Consider the following 18,388-nt stretch of genomic DNA (forward strand, 5'->3'; position numbering starts at 1 on the left):
ATTCTCCTCCTCATTCTTCTTCTTCCCTCCTTCGTCTCTATATTCTTCTTGCCTCCTTCTTCCCCGTCTGTTTCTTCTTCTACTTCTTCGTCTCTTCTTCTTCCTCTCCTCCTCATTCTTCTTCTTCTTCGTCGTCTTCCCTCCTTCGTCTCTATATTCTTATTGTCTCCTTCTTCCCCGTCTTTTTCTTCTTCTACTTCTTTCTCTCTTCTTCTTCCTCTCCTTCTCATTCCTCTTTGTCTCATATTTTTCTTCTTCTTCTTCTTCTTCTTCTTCTTCTTCTTCTTCTTCTTCCTCCTCATTCTTCTTTGTCTTCTATTTTACTTCGTCTTCCTCTCCTCCTCCTTCTTCTGGGAAGGAAAACGAGACTGGTTTAGTGCCCTGCTTCGCATCGTCTGCTAAAGATCGAATCCACCACGATTTCTGATACCGTGCATTCACTCTGAGCAGCATCTCTGGATTCTCTGGTATATTTATACATGTCTAGATTCTTTAGTATATTTTATACATTTCTAGATGAGTAAGTTTTGCCAGACCAACTTACCAATGCGACCTTCACCTTACGCGACCTTCTCAATTTGATTCTTCCTCTCCTTCTCATTCTTCTTTGTCTCATATTTTTCTTCTTCTTCTTCTTCTTCTTCTTCTTCTTCCTCCTCATTCTTCTTTGTCTTCTATTTTACTTCGTCTTCCTCTCCCCCTCCTTCTTCTTCTTCTTCTGGGAAGGAAAACGAGACTGGTTTAGTGCCCTGCTTCGCATCGTCTGCTAAAGATCGAATCCATCACGATTCCTGATACCGTGCATTCACTCTGAGTAGCATCTCTGGATTCTCTGGTATATTTATACATGTCTAGATTCTCCAGTATATTTTATACATTTCTAGATGAGTAAGTTTTGCCAGACCAACTTACCAATGCGACCTTCACCTTACGCGACCTTCTCAATTTGAACCGAGGAATAAAGATCAAACCATCGTTAGATATAGTCATAATTATGATCAGTTTTTTTTTTAATTTTTTTCTCAACTGGATCTTTATGGGGTAACACTTTTGCTGCATTACACGTAACAAGTAGAATACTGATATCTTGTGCATATTAGACTTCATCAGTCACTAGTTACCTACTTTTGGATCTAATATAAATGTTGGTAGGTTTTAGGAGGTTTTTACGTTTCCATTTCCATAGAGTGCAAAAATCTATCTTGACAACAATCATGGGCGAACTATTTCTCTTGTGTTAAAATATGTTTCTTTCGCTTCTTCTTTCGCCTCTTTTGTTTTTGATTTTGAACGTTTTCTGTCCACAATTCTTAGTGCAATTTAAAATGGTCAAATCAATCGCAAGCAACCATCAGTTGAAGGATGAGTTCATAGAACGACACGTATTACTTCCTCAAATCCACCTGACTACCGGTCCTGCATCTTTACTAGATCTTTTACTGACAAGCATTGTGCGATATGATTCCTTAATCTTTAATCTGATAAATGATAGCATAATGATTCTGATGGTGTGTTAGTAGGATTGTGGGACTGTCAGACAATACGACTGCCAGGACAAGGACTGACAAAAGATTTGCAAAGTGCGATAGGCAGGTCGAGCACTGGTTCTGATGGTATTGTCGTCCGAAACCAAGGTTGCCCGCCAACTGTTTGTGCTATGATTAATGAGCCTGCGTCCTGTCAACATTTTCTCAACTGTGTGTCACGATCTAGAAGTAACAAAGCTTTAGGGCGAGAGCTTGATGACCGGATAGGATTGAATGGGGTTTTACTTGATCGAAAGCTCTAGGCCGCGGGTTCGATTCCCGCCCGGGGCGGATTTTATCCTGATGGGATAATGTTCGTTCTCGGAACGGCTGGCTTACCCTGGCTTCCTTCTCTCTTCGATTTCGGGACGATAAGACCATAGCAGTTACAGTTCCCTCTGTCAAACCTCTTTAAAATGGTTCGATTCCCGCCCGGGGCGGATTTTATCCTGATGGGATAATGTTCGTTCTCGGAACGGCTGGCTTTCTCCTATCCCTCTCTTCCTTCTCTCTTCGATTTCGGGACGATAAGACCATAGCAGTTACAGTTCCCTCTGTTAAACCTCTTTAAAAAAATTCCTTCTCTCTTGATTTCGGGACGATAAGACCATAGCAGTTACAGTTCCCTCTACTCTTAAAAAAAAAAAAATAATAAATAAAAAAATACTTGATCAGTCTAATGTAAACTAGAAGCATAATAGAATTGAGATAGACGACCAACCTAGTAAGTTGCCCTATCTTTGAGTTTTTCAGCCAAACTGATTTCTACATTATTAAATCCACAAGTTTTCGTTGTAGGTAGTTCACTTTATTTAATGAACTCAGAAATAGTGAACTCAAAATTGTTCTTTTTACTCTGATTATTGATTTTATCTTTGAAGAAGATTCAGGAGAGCATATTTTAAGTTTTTTAACCCAAATAGTTGCCTTTCGAACGAGATAAACGAATTGAAACACGATTAGTGACATTTTCATTTTTGGAGGAAAAAAAAAAGAATCATCTGAAGTTGGTTTCGAAATGGAGTTTCCAGGTCCTGAACCGAAGAAGAGATTCTTCTACCGATGTATGTCAAGAGAAACTATCGTGAAACTCCGGAAACTCCAGTTCAGACTTATGTGGCGTATGGTACTTACAGGTGGGCCAATAAATGGTACTTTTTTTAGGTGGGCGAGTAAATGGTACACTTACCCTATGTCTTAACCTACGATAGTTACGATACATCAAATATTCGGCAAGTTATATGTTTGTAAATAGCGGGTAACAGAAGTAACAGGTACTGTCCAAGTAACCCAATGACCTAGCAATGGCTCGAGATTGTTTTTTGCTTCAAATAATACAATCAATATCCAAGGCCGATAATCTAGTCACAATTCTAGCAAAGATTATCGGAATCCAGAATCAGCTACGGAATTTACGGATGAATCAAAATGAGAATCCTGATGTCATGCTCAATAAGTATGGGGTTGAAATTGTTTATAACTTGTAAAGTTATAACTTTGCATTCATTGCATCGTATAATAATTGCTTGGTTTCATAGATTTGTAACTTTTAAGATAAGAAAAGCCAGCTTAGTTAGATTGGTTGGTAGCTCATCTGATTTGTAAGCGCTAGGCCGGGGGTTCGATTCCCGCTCGGGGCGGATTTTATCCTGAACGGAAAATGTTCGTTCTCGGAACGACTGGCTTTCTCCTATTCTGTCTTCCTTCTCTCTTTGATTTCGGGACGATAAGACCTTAGCAGTTACAGTTCCCCCTAACAAACCTCTTTTTATAAAAAAAGGTGTTTGTTAACATCTGAGTGAATATTCTTGGAGACTATGGCCAAATAACCTCCGAGTATTCTGAGAATCTGAGAGGTTAACAATCTCTTTAACATCAGCCTTTTGAATAGTAAACTTACACCCATGTTTATGAACAAAATGCTGGCTCTTAAGGTCGTGCTAAGCATAGTCTCAAGGCATTTGATTGGTCAATTTTGACTTGAGACTGATCTAAACATATAGACATCCCATTCTAATACATACGTTTATAATGTCTTTATTAAATTGATCACTATAGCCACGTAGAGGGCTTAAAAAACCAAAAAATAAAATCAGAAACTTTAAAAGTTAGAGGATTTTTTGTCGCCAGCACGTAAAGAGTTCAACACGGTCCCCGTTCAGTCACCAACCACGCACGACGTTACTTCACACATCGGTCGGTAACAGGTTCATGTTGTTGTATTAATAGCAGCATGTTTGCTGAGGTTGATGGTCCTTGTCTGTATCTCTTGTGCATCCTTTGAATCCAGTCGAAATATAGGTCGCTCCGGGACGTGGACCTGACCATCATGGGAGTGGAAACAGGTGCATAGGATGTTTTCTACCCGCTGAGTGGAGCAAGTTTTGTGCGGACCACCAATTTGGTTCTAGGTATTCGATTATCGCAAAATTCGATTATCGCAAGTCCATTAGCCAAAGTGCCTTCTGATTTGACAGATACGTATCGAATTAGAACTACAGTGCTTAATGTTATTGATCAGAAATACATAATACTATACTATAGTGGTCATGTTATCGATCACTGTTTTGAAATTAATAGCAATCAACTTTCAGATTAGAGATAAATAACCCCCCATATGTTGCCTGAATGGCCGGTGGGTGTTAGCAGACTACATACATAGATAAATAATATTTATATAAATACGTACATACCATTTACCTACGGATATACATAAGTACCTACATACTACCATCAGATGTACTCACTTACCTTCACCATCTACAAATTAATCTTAGCAGTTCGGTATCTTACACATAGTAGCAGTTTCATTTTGCGTAACACAGGCTGAGGCAGAAGTTCCACCTCCCATAAATATACCTTCCTACTGGTTGTGAATAACCTTTGGATTGCCTTGCAATTTGGGCGTTAAGGTGTGTCCACACATAGTTGACGGTCGTCGATATAGGTTGCTCTGAGACGTAGGCCCGACCATCATGGGAGTGGAAACAGGTGCATAGGATGTTTTCTACCCGCTGATTGGAGCAAGTTTTGTGCGGACCACCAATTTGGTTCTAGGTATTCGATTATCTCAAAATTCGATTATCGCAAGTCCATTAGCCAAAGTACCTTCTGATTTGACAGATATATACGTATCGAATTAGAACTACAGTGCTTAATGTTATTGATCAGAAATACATAATACTATACTACCTATAGTGGTCATGTTATCGATCACTGTTTTGAAATTAATAGCAATCAACTTTCAGATTAGAGATAAATAACCCCCCATATGTTGCCTTGTAGGTACCTACTTCTAGAACCTTTGAAACCTTTGAAGTTCCCTGTATACAAATTCACAATCCCATCGGTGCGGGGTGATTCAAACATCAAGTACTTCTTAAGATAACGATGGAAATTAATTATGACCGACATAACCTCATTTCTACTGCACGGTTACCTAGCGTACTTCTCACTCAGGTACGGAGTTATTTATGAACCACCTAGCTATGATAGTAGAAGCAACTTTTGACCCTCTCCGTGCAGCTGGGGACGGATTTCAAATGATGTTGCTGATAAATATCTTGCATCTAGTAGGTACGTTGTCTGTGCGATTAGACATCCTATCTGACGGTGTTGGAGGGATTGGTGGTTTACAACCCCTTGTACGACCGAAGTAATATCTGGACTCGATCAAGTTGATAGACGGCCGTTGACTATGTGTGGACTGTGGACACATCTTTTAAACTGTAAAAGGGATTCAAAATTTCAAACTTGATGAAAACATCAGTAAATTGACTCGTTCGACAGCCGCGTCGGTGTGGACACAGCTCAAGATATTTTGTACTTGGGTTCTCAAGATCTTTCCTATTAAGACGAATTCCAAACGGTTAGCCAAAGTTGCAGCAGGACAAGTTACACAGGGCAATGAATGGGGTTCAATTAGTCACACAACATGAGCCATCGGGTGTGTATCATTTGCAATTAAACCATTTTCACAATTTGTTCTCTTTTGGCAGAGCATAGCATGCTTCGTTTAATAGGGCGTATGCCGTTTAGGTTTGTAGCCCACCACGCGCTAAAAAAAAGTCGCACTTCTACGCGTCCAATGTGGGACGGGCCTCCATGTTAACATGACAATTTTATGTAGGTCATATATATTTTAGTAAAAAATCTTTCTAAATCTAACATTATACCTACCTGATGTTACAATGTTTTTCATGTCTGCATATCCCATGTCCTTAACAATCTAGCTTGCTAGTAAACCCTGCTAATTATGGAAGAAGAATACACCTTACCTATTTACAATAGGTATGGTTGGGTATACATTATAATTATCACAATGATGAGTAGCTTCAGATGACTATAACTATGTAGAGACGAGATAGATAGATACATACTACCTAGGTACCTACATAAAATACAAGTACCCATCCCTATCCATTATCCATTCAAGTGTTTGATTTTCCATCGCCCATAATGCACAATACCTAATCTACTCAATGCTCATCTTATATGGGTATTTCATGAATGGTCGATTTATACACAAGGAAAAATATACCATGCTCATTATTTCATGATAATAATAAATAGGTAGGTACTTATAGGTACTAGGTATGTGTCATACGCCGGTAGACCTAATCAACAATAGATATCAATATTTATGAGCTAATAAAATAGGTACCTAACTGCCCACGCATAGGTGCAATCATAATTATCATATAATTAGATGCCATTTTACGAGCAGAAGATTTCTTTGGTTTTTCTTATTCCACGTTTTGCCAAGAAAGGACTTGATTTAACATTATTTCGTTTGTTGTGTTGAATGTGTTGGCATTAGGTTTAGGTAGATTGGTATACTCGTACTGTTCAATATGTTCCAAACATCTACGGAATTCTTCCTCTTGTTTATTTTTCCTAAGAATTTGTCTTGAAGTCACGACAAGCCTCTGTTGGGTTAAATAAATATTATTTCTTGTCTGTGATGCATTTTTTAATGGATTATAACAATTCCGAACCATGAGCTAAAGGGTCACATAATTTGACCCTAAGCCACCTAATCTTGTGGTTATCTACTAATAGGTAGCGTATGTGCTAATATTTTGACGCGGATTAAGTTTCTTGATTAAGTTAATCGTTATTTCGCTGTACACCCATGTTTTAAGTTCTAATAATTAAAATTTAAAATCTTTTCGACCTTTCAAAGCTCCGCGATATTGGAACTTGGCATGAGAGTGTTCTTTTCAAAAGCGATCGATAAAGACACCGTAAGGATTGGCCAAAGTGGTTTTAATTGCTTCTTATATGGACTTTTTATGGACTTAGAGTAGTCTAGGACAGAATAGAGTGAATTAGATGGACTTAGCTTGGGCCAGTACTTGTGGAGTGTATTAGAGGGACTTAGGGTGATTTAGGGCCGGTACTTGTGGAGTGTATTAGAGGGACTTAGGGTAATTTAGGGCCAGTACTTGTGAAGTGTATTAGAGGGACTTAGGGTAATTTAAAAAAGAAACTTAGGGACAGCTCAGTCTGGCTGGAGGACTAAACAGGGAGTAGACTAGTTTAGTCTGACTGGGGGATTTTAAACAGGGAGTATGCCACCTTAGTCTGTGTGACTGGGGGGACCAGCTTATAGGGTTATTTCAGGAGGCTGTCAGCTTGAAATTCCCCTTGCTGAAAAAATAGTGCGCCTTAAAAATAAACATCTATGGAATTCTCTTTCGTGTTTATTTTTCCTAAGAATTTGTCTTGAAGTCACGACAAGCCTCTGTTGGGTCAATTTATTTCTTGTCTGTGATGCATTTTTTAATGGATTATAACAATTCCGAACCATGAGCTAAAGGGTCACATAATTTAACCCTAAAGCCACCTAATCTTGTGGTTATCTACTAATAGGTAGCGTATGTGCTAATATTTTGACGCGGATTAAGTTTCTTGATTAAGTTAATCGGATTAATATGCAGATTACCATGAAGGTGTTTTTTCCCCCTACTGATCAACAGTCAAGTTCAGTTGGTTTAAGAACGGCGATTTTTTCGCCAACGATCAGATAATAATTTTGCTTGTCAAAATAATCAATTAAATACCGACATAATCGTAAAAAAAAAATGTGAGTAAGTACTTACGAGTACTTGTAAAAAAAAAGGAAAAAAATGGTAGCTAGAAGAAAAAAATTACTTTTGATTTATGGCACACTTTGATTGAGTTGATTAGTTGATTGAGTTACCACCCAAAAGCAAATTATAATGACCTAATAATTATTTATTATTCAATTACTAGGTAAGTAAATATTTACCTATAGGTACCGACCTGTCAAAAGAAACATACAAGTATTAATGAAAACTAAATTGAATCATTTTAATCAAGTACAGCTATACTCGTATGACTCAGAATATTTGGTAATCAAGTAATTACCTAGGTACATACATAATATACCTAATGTAACCTATACCTACCTACCTAATTGCCTGTGGTATCCCCCGTGTCATAGAATTGCCTGATTTAGGTAGGTAGGTACATAGGTATGTATATTTGTTTCAAGACTACAATAAGGTTAAATGGGTTTTCACCATGGCATAATGACAGATAGATCCTTAGAAAATAATATTATGTACATACCTAGGTAATCTTTAATAGTTACTTAATCTTTAACGATGAAAAAAAGTCGTGACAGTTGCTGGTATAACCTACCAAACACAAAGAACAAATGGGTGGAAATCCCTGGTACCTGAAATTCAATTCAAATAATCAAATTAGGATTAGAGATACAGTCATTGCTGCCTACCTAACGACTGATACAAACATTACATAAATTCATAAATTAAAGAATATTAAACATAAAATATTCATACTTTGCGCTTTCATTAATTCGCAGCTTAGTTGATTTAGATGTCAACTTGTCATCCGCCCATTTAAATGACCTGTGCAGTGTCCAACATGACACAAAATGACCTGTCGTAGTGTTAAACATGACACAAGAGGGATGATTTATTCTGATTTTGTCCTCAAACACCGGTTTTTACGCAAGTAGGCGCAAAGTGGTAATTATAAGTAGGTACTCGTTGTTTCTATTACTTGTCTACTTAGGTAATTTGATCTTCGTTGTACAGAACTACAGACTTTATTTAGGGCTTAAAAGATAACATCAAGTAGGTAGGTACATACATAATAAGTTGATTTTGAGGAATCTTGTCTTTGCAAAATGACTTCTGCAATCGGTCGTAGGTACTCTTGAAAATGGAACGCCAAGAACCAAAAAATGTGGTATCTTGTATGATTTTTTGCTATGAAAAAGCAGTAGAATGTTCCTATCTTACTAATAAATCTGATAAACTTAATTACAGTCACCAATGTAGTTGTCCCAAAATTTCGTTTATTACCAATCTAATTAACTAATTGGCGTTTGCACGACCCCTAGTTCATTAGAAAAAAGTTCGACATCCAGTAAGGACCAAGTTTCAGTGTTAAAGGCCGGTTGTAATTTGAAATTTTAACCAAACCTCAGTGGCGTAGTGGTTAGCACGGTGGACTTCGGGCATGCAGGTTGGTGGTTCGAGTCCAAGTCAGCAAACACTTGGGTCAAGCAATTCATACGGATCTAAAATTCATCATCCCATTATTTTCCCATGGAAATCAAAATCTTTAAAGCTGTTTTGCTCAAAGTTCAATTTTTATCAAACAATAAAAACCTTTGAAGTTGTTTACTCAAAACTTGATTTTCATTCTTAGCGACTTTTGTAATAATCTCTTCAAGCATATCTACATAATGGGACTTTTTAATCTTAGACTCAAAGTTCAATTTTTATCAAACAATAAAAACCTTTGAAGCTGTTTACTCAAAACTTGATTTTCATTCTTAGCGACTTTTGTAATAATCTCTTCAAGCATATCTACATAATGGGACTTTTTAATCTTAGCCGACAGTACAAATAAGGTATAATTAGCAACTTTTATTCAGTTTGATAAATGCTTGAGTGGGTGGATTAATAGTGGAGATGCAATTTTCTCACTAGCTAAGTAGGTAGCTATATTACTGAGAATACAAAATACATACGATACTGCAAAATGAAATAGAGAGCCAAATACGTGGATTTGCAGTACTGTGAATAATTGTCAGACCATTTGTCATGAGATGGTCAATGTTGGAATCGTAATAATCTACCCATACAAGACATTTTTACCTCTCCGGGGGCATCCACTTTAGGTTACTTAAACTGGTGGGAGTTTTACAGTTGAGGATTGAAATTGTCTCAGGATTGCCCCAATAGAAACTTGCTGATTGCTCCAGATAATCCAGATTTTAGATAGACTGATTGCTCTACATACGATACTGCAAAATGCAATAGAGAGCCAAATACGTGGATTTGCAGTACTGTGAATAATTGTCAGACCATTTGTCATGAGATGGTCAAAGAATGTTGGGATCGTAATAATCTACCCATACAAGACATTTTTACCTCTCCGGGGGCATCCACTTTAGGCTACTTAAACTGGTGGGAGTTTTAAAGTTGAGGATTGAAATTGTCTCAGGATTGCCCCAATAGAAACTTGCTGATTGCTCCAGATAATCCAGATTTTAGATAGACTGATTGCTAAATTCAAGCAGATCAGTGACACTGCTACAGATAACAACTTTGTCTCCAGATTTTCTGAGATCTAATCAAACTCTAACGAGATACAACTTTTGTGACAAGATTTTCTGATTGCTGACTTGATTGCGAATGATTTATGGGTTTTATTAACCGATTTCTTGTCCCTAAAGTCCCCTATGTGCGTTTATTAGTTTTTATCGTGTTATTATTAGCTCCTAGTGAGTTATGGCGTATGGAGAACCAGTTCCATGTCATAAATCATATTTATTATGATTTTTTTATCAAGTTGATCGATAAATAATACGAATAATATAAAAAATAAAACAGAAAAAAACCAATATGTAATTACATGTACGTTTTATATCAGGGCGGTTCTCAGTCTAACCGGGCTAAGGGGCTAACAGACTCCAACAAAGGCCCCTCCTCGTTGCCCAGGGCGCTCGGGGACCACCTTAAAGCCTAGTACAGACAGTGCGAGGCTGCTCGCTTCGAATGCCTCAGGACGCATGCTCGGACTGTGTGTACCGGGGATGCTCGCTACAGTAAATAAATTAATATACGTAAATGACCATACGTGCTGGATTCTAGTTAATCAAACATTTTTTTTATATTAATATTTTTTACGAGGTATGCACGCCTCGTATTAACTGTGTAATAATAATTAATTGACCAGTTAGGTATTATTTATGTGAATTAAATAAAAAAGTTACTGGCCTTTAACACTGAAACTTGGTCCTTACTGGATGTCGAACTTTTTTCTAATGAACTAGGGGTCGTGCAAACGCCAATTAGTTAATTAGATTGGTACCTCTCTGCATCTGCCTCGGCTGCAATTTGCACGTTTCTACGGGACGACGGCACCATATTGACTACTTTCCGTATTTGGGTCATTTGGGTGGTTCGCGTGCTCGCCCTTTTGCGGACAGATTCATGTGTCACATGAAATCATGGTTCCGCCATTATGGTAGGAGAAATATAACTTAAATCTGGCGCGGTCGTCGATCGATGTGAACTGTTTGTAAATCGATGTGGATCGACGTCGATCGACGGCCAGTCGACTATGTTCTGACCACACCTTTAAAGCTCTAGGTATAGGTAATACTAGTGGTTGACCCGTCCTTTGTACGGGATCATCAGCGTGGCATAAGAGTCATAACTTTGAGGTGCTGCCATTTTGAATCGCGATGGAATATGACAAATTTAAATAGCCTATGTCACCCTCAGTACTCTTCTCTACGACCACAAATTTCATCAAAATCGGTCGAGCCGTTTTTTCGTAAAAAGAGGACAACAAAAGCTCCAACAGCGCCGTATCAGACAGACATACATGTACATGTTTCTGTGTATGCAATATGCAACAATTTAGTCGAATTTCGCGTTATTTTCATAGTATAACTTCTCGCTGTTTCTTGTTTTTAAAAAATGTTATGCCAGCCTAGTTAGCTTAGTTGGTAGTGCGTCTTATTGACATTTACCTACACCAGGAGTAAGTTAGTGTTTCATTATCATACTTTTGGTACCTATCCCCGTATATAGGGTACTATATGGTATATAGGGTACTATACTTAAATAAATGGATTTTATAAATAATTTCATTTCTTCTCACGTACGAATAGGTACAAGTAGTGCATAACTATACAGAAAAAAAATATCAGCAGATCACAGTAAGCAATTGTCCGCAGCATTGCATGTAAAAGCCTAAGGAAGTAGACCAGAGGCGATATAGCAGCACAATCTCCATGTTTGGCCAACTGCCAGCAAAATACACCATATCTGAACTCAACAAATTAGTGTAATGGCTCCTTGATCAATTAATTACACTTATTGGAACCTGTAAATGGGGCAGCTTTTGACACCTAGTGATTGAATCAAATGGGCTCGTTTATTCAAATAGGTTCATTTTCTTAATGGTCTTTGCGTTGAAAGTGTTTGTGTGTTTTTCTTAACTAGGTGGGTTTTTTACTGTTCGCAGTATAGGTAGTAGGTACAAAATAGGTATGTAGAAACTGTGGACATCAATTAGGATAGCTAATAATAGTCAAAGTGTCTTATTCAAAAGATTAAAATACATGGGAACCAAATATGTACCTATTTGGTCCATTGCCTCTGTGGATTACCTATACACTTTATCCTCAGGCAATACCTATATCTACTGATTCCTTCCCTACCCAATAGTGTATACCTACATAAAATAATATCTGGTCTTGTACCTAATACATTACCTACATAAATCCATACCTACTCCAGCCTAGATGTTTATTACTTTTTCAAGTTCACTGTTCACATAATTATAGAGAAGTAGGTAACTTATTTCGCTCAGGATAGATATTTTAACGTAGAAAACTTATGAATATAATGAAGTTAATTGAAACATGGCGGATTCCCGATAATGTTGAAGGACAAGATGACGAGAGCTTAATGATGATTTTCCTTTTTCTTTAATTACCATTTAATGCCTATAATCCCCATCAGAGTACATACAGGGTGTTTTAATTGCCGTTTATTGCCTAAGCCCCATCCTCAGTGTAAATACGGGGTGAACACTGAAATGTCCCAACATATATGGGGAGTTTGGGGAGCTATTTCAACTGTGACTTTTAGTAGCGGGTACTCGGGTAGTCGCCTGCAAAACTTATTAAAATAATGCAGAGTCTATAGACTAGTGGTTCTCAAACTTTTTTGCATGGCGCCCCCTTTGGGCATATTCTCATTTTTTTCACGCCTCCCCCCCTACCTTACCCAACCCCTCGGTACCTATATTATTTTTACCTATGGCTTTATGGAATAACAAAACGAGAGATTTTTTTTATATTCAAGTAAGTTAGGTTACCTATTTATAGGTTTTATGAAATAACAAAACGAACCAACCTCAGTGGCTCAAGCAGTTAGTGCGGGAGGAATTTCAGAACTGGAGGTTTATGGTTCGAATCCCTCATAAGGTGAAACAGCAGTGATAATAAGCAGGGCAAGGACGTATCTCAAGATACTAGAGTTGGAGACTAAGTACCTGATAGGTAATTTTGTTATAATTTTTTTTTATAGGAAAAGCTCGCCCCCTCCTGATTTGTCTCCATGCCCCCCCAGGGGGGCGCGCCCCCCAGTTTGAGAACCTCTGCTATAGACTCTATCATTTTTACTTTCCTTATCCTATAGGAAGGAAAGTAATGTAATCGGGTCAAATTTTCGATGGTCAGTTTTTAGTGCTAGATGTAGCGAGGCATTCGAAGCGAGCAGCCTCGCACTGTCTGTACAAGGCTTAAAACAATTTCTTACAATATTACAAATAATAAGGTCCGTCACAGATTGAAAGCGTATTCGCAGGACTTTTAGTAGCGCGTAGTCACCTGAAAATCAAACCTAACAGACTTTGGAGTTTTAGGCGATTACGCGCTACTGAAAGTGCGATGGGCCTATACTACTCAATCGCAATTCATTTTCCTTTTGAATGGGAAAAACTGCTGTCGGGGCCTCCTGAGGAGTCCGGGCCGGGCCAAATGAGACTGAATTACCCCTTCCCGTGACCGGCCCTGGGTACTATTGAAGTATACATTCTCGGTCACCATATCTGATTTCTGATTGGGTTTTCAGATAGTAACCGTATGTTAAAAAGTAAAGCTATACGAACCACGTCCCCCACAGTAATGACCAAAGGCCGAATGGTTTATGCGGTCGATTATTGTTGTTCCATGTTCATAGTTTACACCTGTACCTATAGTGTATATGCAACGTAGCAGGTACTTTAGTATACAGCTTACCAGATTCTAATTGGTCACTTGGTCAGTGGTTGTTTGAGAGATTTAGGGTACGCCTATTGGAAGAATAATGGTCTTGAGAAATAGAGACTGTCCAACTCTCAGTGTCTGTCTACACACCTCAGTTTCCAGTAAGGACATAGTAATTAGTTAGGCATACATATTTTGTTCAGAACTTAATCCTCCAATTCCTCCACTCACAATCCTCATTCAATGTTACTCTTGCAGTCTTGGAGATAACTCCAGTTCTACATGAATTCGAAGTTTCATTGGGCTTGGGCAAGAACCGCAGGATAGTCTAAATGTGTGACCACACATAGTCGATGGCTGTCAATCGACGGTCGTCAACTATGTTTGGACACTACGATATGTGATTCATCGCACAAAAAATTCGGAAGTAATGTAATCACATATTGAGTTTGACTTGATAGCGCATCATGGTCATCAGAACTTTCGTCTCGTCTCGTTAGAAATTCGATCACACTAACCGCGACGTCTGTGACGTAACCGATCCAATACAAACATCTTGTTAATACATAATTAACTGAAACAAATAATGATGAAAAAGAAAAGACTCTTGATCTTAACAAAGCATTTGACATTTCTACCCTACGGAAGCTACTCAAGCTACTATGCCTACATCAGCTAATAGTAAGCAAATAATAAGCAAAACTACAACACTACAAGTTCCATTCAAACCAATCTCCCGACGATATATCTCTAGATTTGCCTATTAGGCTCAACAATAATTGCAGCGTTCCACAAGGTTCTCACTAAAGGCAACAAGTTAACTTCAACTGTAGAACCCATTACTGTCAACCGTATTGAGCCATCAGATGTCACTCAATGAAACATGGAGACTGACACTTACTAGCAAGGCAAGGTCCTAATAGTCATCTGCAGCAGTACCATCAGCAAAGTAAGAGGTGTAGGCTTGACTGCTGTAAGGTTATGGTGCGTGATGCCTCAGGTTTTGTATTAGAAGATTTCCAAGTCCGGTGTGTGCATTGTTAAGATCTTCTATTATTGGATCTAGGATGATATCCATAATGTGGATATAGTGACGTACGTATACAGGGTTAAAAAAAGTTGAGTTCTATTATTGGATCTAACCTGATGTCCATAATGCGAGTACTGATGTATACAGGGGGAACCCAATGATCTGTTACTTATGTATCATCACTGTCCTCGATCAACAAAGTTATGACATTTTTGATTGGTTACTCGATGAATTGAGGTGTCATTCTACAATTATTGACATATTCACATTTTCTTTAACATATTGTCCTTGTTTCAACTCGATGGTATTGCATTCCTTATGTATAATTTATTGATATCTATACGGAGGATCTCCTGTAGGTATCTTCTTCTTTGATTAATCACCCTTAACTACACTTATGTACCTATATGTTCTTGGTTGGATTCGTCTCTTGATGCATTTTCTTCTTTCTTCTCTGAGAAATATGTCTTGCTTGTGACCTTTCTTGATTTGATTCCTTTGCCCTCTGAGCCTTCTTCTTTGATCTTTACATAGGTATGAAGTTTGATAAAGGGAACTGTAATGGTTCCAGTATAAGGTCTTATTGTCGCCCCCGAAACCAAGGAGAAAAGGAAGACATGATAGGAGAAAGCCAGCCGTTCCGAGAAGGGACATTCTCCGTTCAAGTAGGTACCTACTTCTGGAACCTTTGAAACCTTTGAAGTTCCCTGTATACAAATTCACAATCCCATCGCTGCGGTGATTCAAACATCAAGAACTTCTTAAGATAACGATGGAAATGAATTATGACCGACATAACCTCATTTCTACTGTAAGGGTACCTAGCGTACTTCTCACTTAGGTACGGAGTTATTTATGAACCACCTAGCTATGATAGTAGAAGCAACTTTTGACCCTCTCCGTGCAGGGGGACGGATTTCAAATGATGGTGCTGATAAATATCTTGCATCTTGTAAGTTGTGTGTGCGATTAGACATCCTATCTGACGGTGTTGGAGGGATTGGTGGTTTACAACCCCTAGTACGACCGAAGTAAGTGTTTCATTATCATATTTTTGGTATCCCCGTATATAGGGTACTATATGGTATATAGGGTACTATACTTAAATAAATGGATTTTATTAATAATTTCATTTCTTCTCACGTACGCATAGGTACCTAGTGCATAACAGCTATACAGGAAAAAATATCAGCAGATCACAGTAAGCAATTTTATTGTCCGCAGCATTGCATGTAAAAGCCCAAGGAAGTAGACCAGAGGCGATATAGCAGCACAATCTCCATGTTTGGCCAACTGCCAGCAAAATACACCATATCTGAACTCAACAAATTTTAGGTGATTACGGGCTACTGAAAGTGGGATGGGCCTAATACTGTTCAATCGCAATTCATTTTCCTTTTGAATGGGAAAAACTGCTGTCGGGCTCCGGGCCGGGCCAAATGAGACTGAATTACCCCTTCCCATGACCGGCCCTGGGTACTATTGAAGTACATTCTCGGTCACCATAATATCTGATTTCTGATTGGGTTTTCAGATAGTAACCGTATGTTAAAAAGTAAAGGTATACGAACCACGTCCCCCAGTAATGACCAAAGGCCGAATGGTTTATGCGGTCGATTATTGTTGTTCCATGTTCATAATTTACACCTGTACCTATAGTGTATAATTGTATATGCAAGGTAGCAGGTACTTTAGTATACAGCTTACCAGATTCTGATTGGTCACTTGGTCAGTGGTTGTTTGAGAGATTTAGGGACCTACACCTATTGGAAGAATAATGGTCTTAAGAAATAAAGACCGAGTTCTCAGAATGTCTGGATACTTACACACCTCAGTTTCCAGTAAGGACATAGTAATTAGTCAGGCATACATATTTTGTTCAGAACGAACTTGATCCTCCACTCACAACGCTCATTTAGTGTTACTCTATAGCAGCTAATCGTAACTACATAAATTTGAGGTTTCATTGGACAAGAACAGCAGGTTAGTCTAAAGGTGGTCACACACACAGTCGACGGCCATCGATCGACTACATTTGGACACACCTTTACAACATATCTATGCATGAGATTCATCGCACAAAAAATTCGGAAGCAATGTAACCACATATCGACTCGAAAGGGCATCGCCTCATTTTCTCATCAGAAATCTGATCTAATTAACTGATCCAATACAAACATCTTGTTAATACACAATTAACCGATACAAATGATGATGAAAAAGAAAGGAATTCTTGACCTTAACAAAGCATTTGACATTACTACCCTACGGGAGCTACTCAAGCTACTATGCCTACATCAGCTAATTGTAAGCAAATAATAAGCAAAACTACAACACTACAAGTTCCATTCAAACCAATCTCCCGACGATAGATCTCTAGATTTGCCTATTAGGCTGAACAATAATTGCAGCGTTCCACAAGGTTCTCACTAAAGGCAACAAGTTAACTTCAACTGTAGAACCCATTACTGTCAACCGTATTGAGCCATCAGATGTCACTCAATGAAACATGGAGACTGACACTTACTAGCAAGGCAAGGTCCTAATAGTCATCTGCAGCAGTACCATCAGCAAAGTAAGAGGTGTAGGCTTGACTGCTGTAAGGTTACGGTGCGTAATGCCTGAGGTTTTGTAGAAGATTTCCAAGTCCGGTGTGTGCATTGTTAAGATCTTCTATTATTGGATCTAGGCTGATATCCATAATGCAAGTAGTGACGTATACAGGGGGAATCCAATGATCTGTTACTTCTGTGTCATCACTGTCCTCGGTCAACAAAGTTATGACATTTTTGATTGGTTACTCGACGAATTGAGGTGTCATTCTACAATTATTGACATATTCACATTTTCTTTAACATATTGTCCTTGTTTCAACTCGATGGTATTGTATTCCTAATGAAAATTCGTAGATAGTGACTAGATACTCTAGAACTCTAGACTAGAATCTGGATAATGATTAGTAGCAGCGGGAAATCGATTCTAGCTTTCTAGTCTTCGGCAATCGGTATACTTTGATGTTTTCTTCTTCTCTATTGGCGGGAAATCGATTCTAGCTTTCTAGTCTTCGGCAATCGGTATACTTTGATGTTTTCTTCTTCTCTATTGGGACAGTTCGCAAATCCAGACAGATAAAGTCTCGCTTCTTTGCCAATCAAAGAATCGCGTCCAACTAGAATGGAAGGATTTATCATTCCTAATGAAAATTCGTAGATAGTGACTAGATACTCTAGAACTCTAGACTAGAATCTAGATAATGATTAGTAGCAGTGGGAAATCGATTCTAGCTTTCTAGTCTTCGGTAATCGGTATACTTTGATGTTTTCTTCTTTATTGGGACAGTTCGCAAATCCAGACAGATAAAGTCTCGCTTCTTTGCCAATCAAAGAATCGCGTCCAACTAGAATGGAAGGATTTATACTGTTGAGTGAGGGTTATTTTGTTTAGGAACTGCTTAATTCTACTCATCAAACACCTGGTGAAAGAGAAGGAAGGCATCAGACATGGAAACACTGGGACCAGCCCGAACAGTCCTCGCCAACA

The sequence above is a fragment of the Diaphorina citri genome, unplaced genomic scaffold (assembly GCF_000475195.1).
Source record: "Diaphorina citri unplaced genomic scaffold, Diaci psyllid genome assembly version 1.1 scaffold217, whole genome shotgun sequence".
Lineage (NCBI taxonomy): Eukaryota > Metazoa > Arthropoda > Insecta > Hemiptera > Psyllidae > Diaphorina > Diaphorina citri.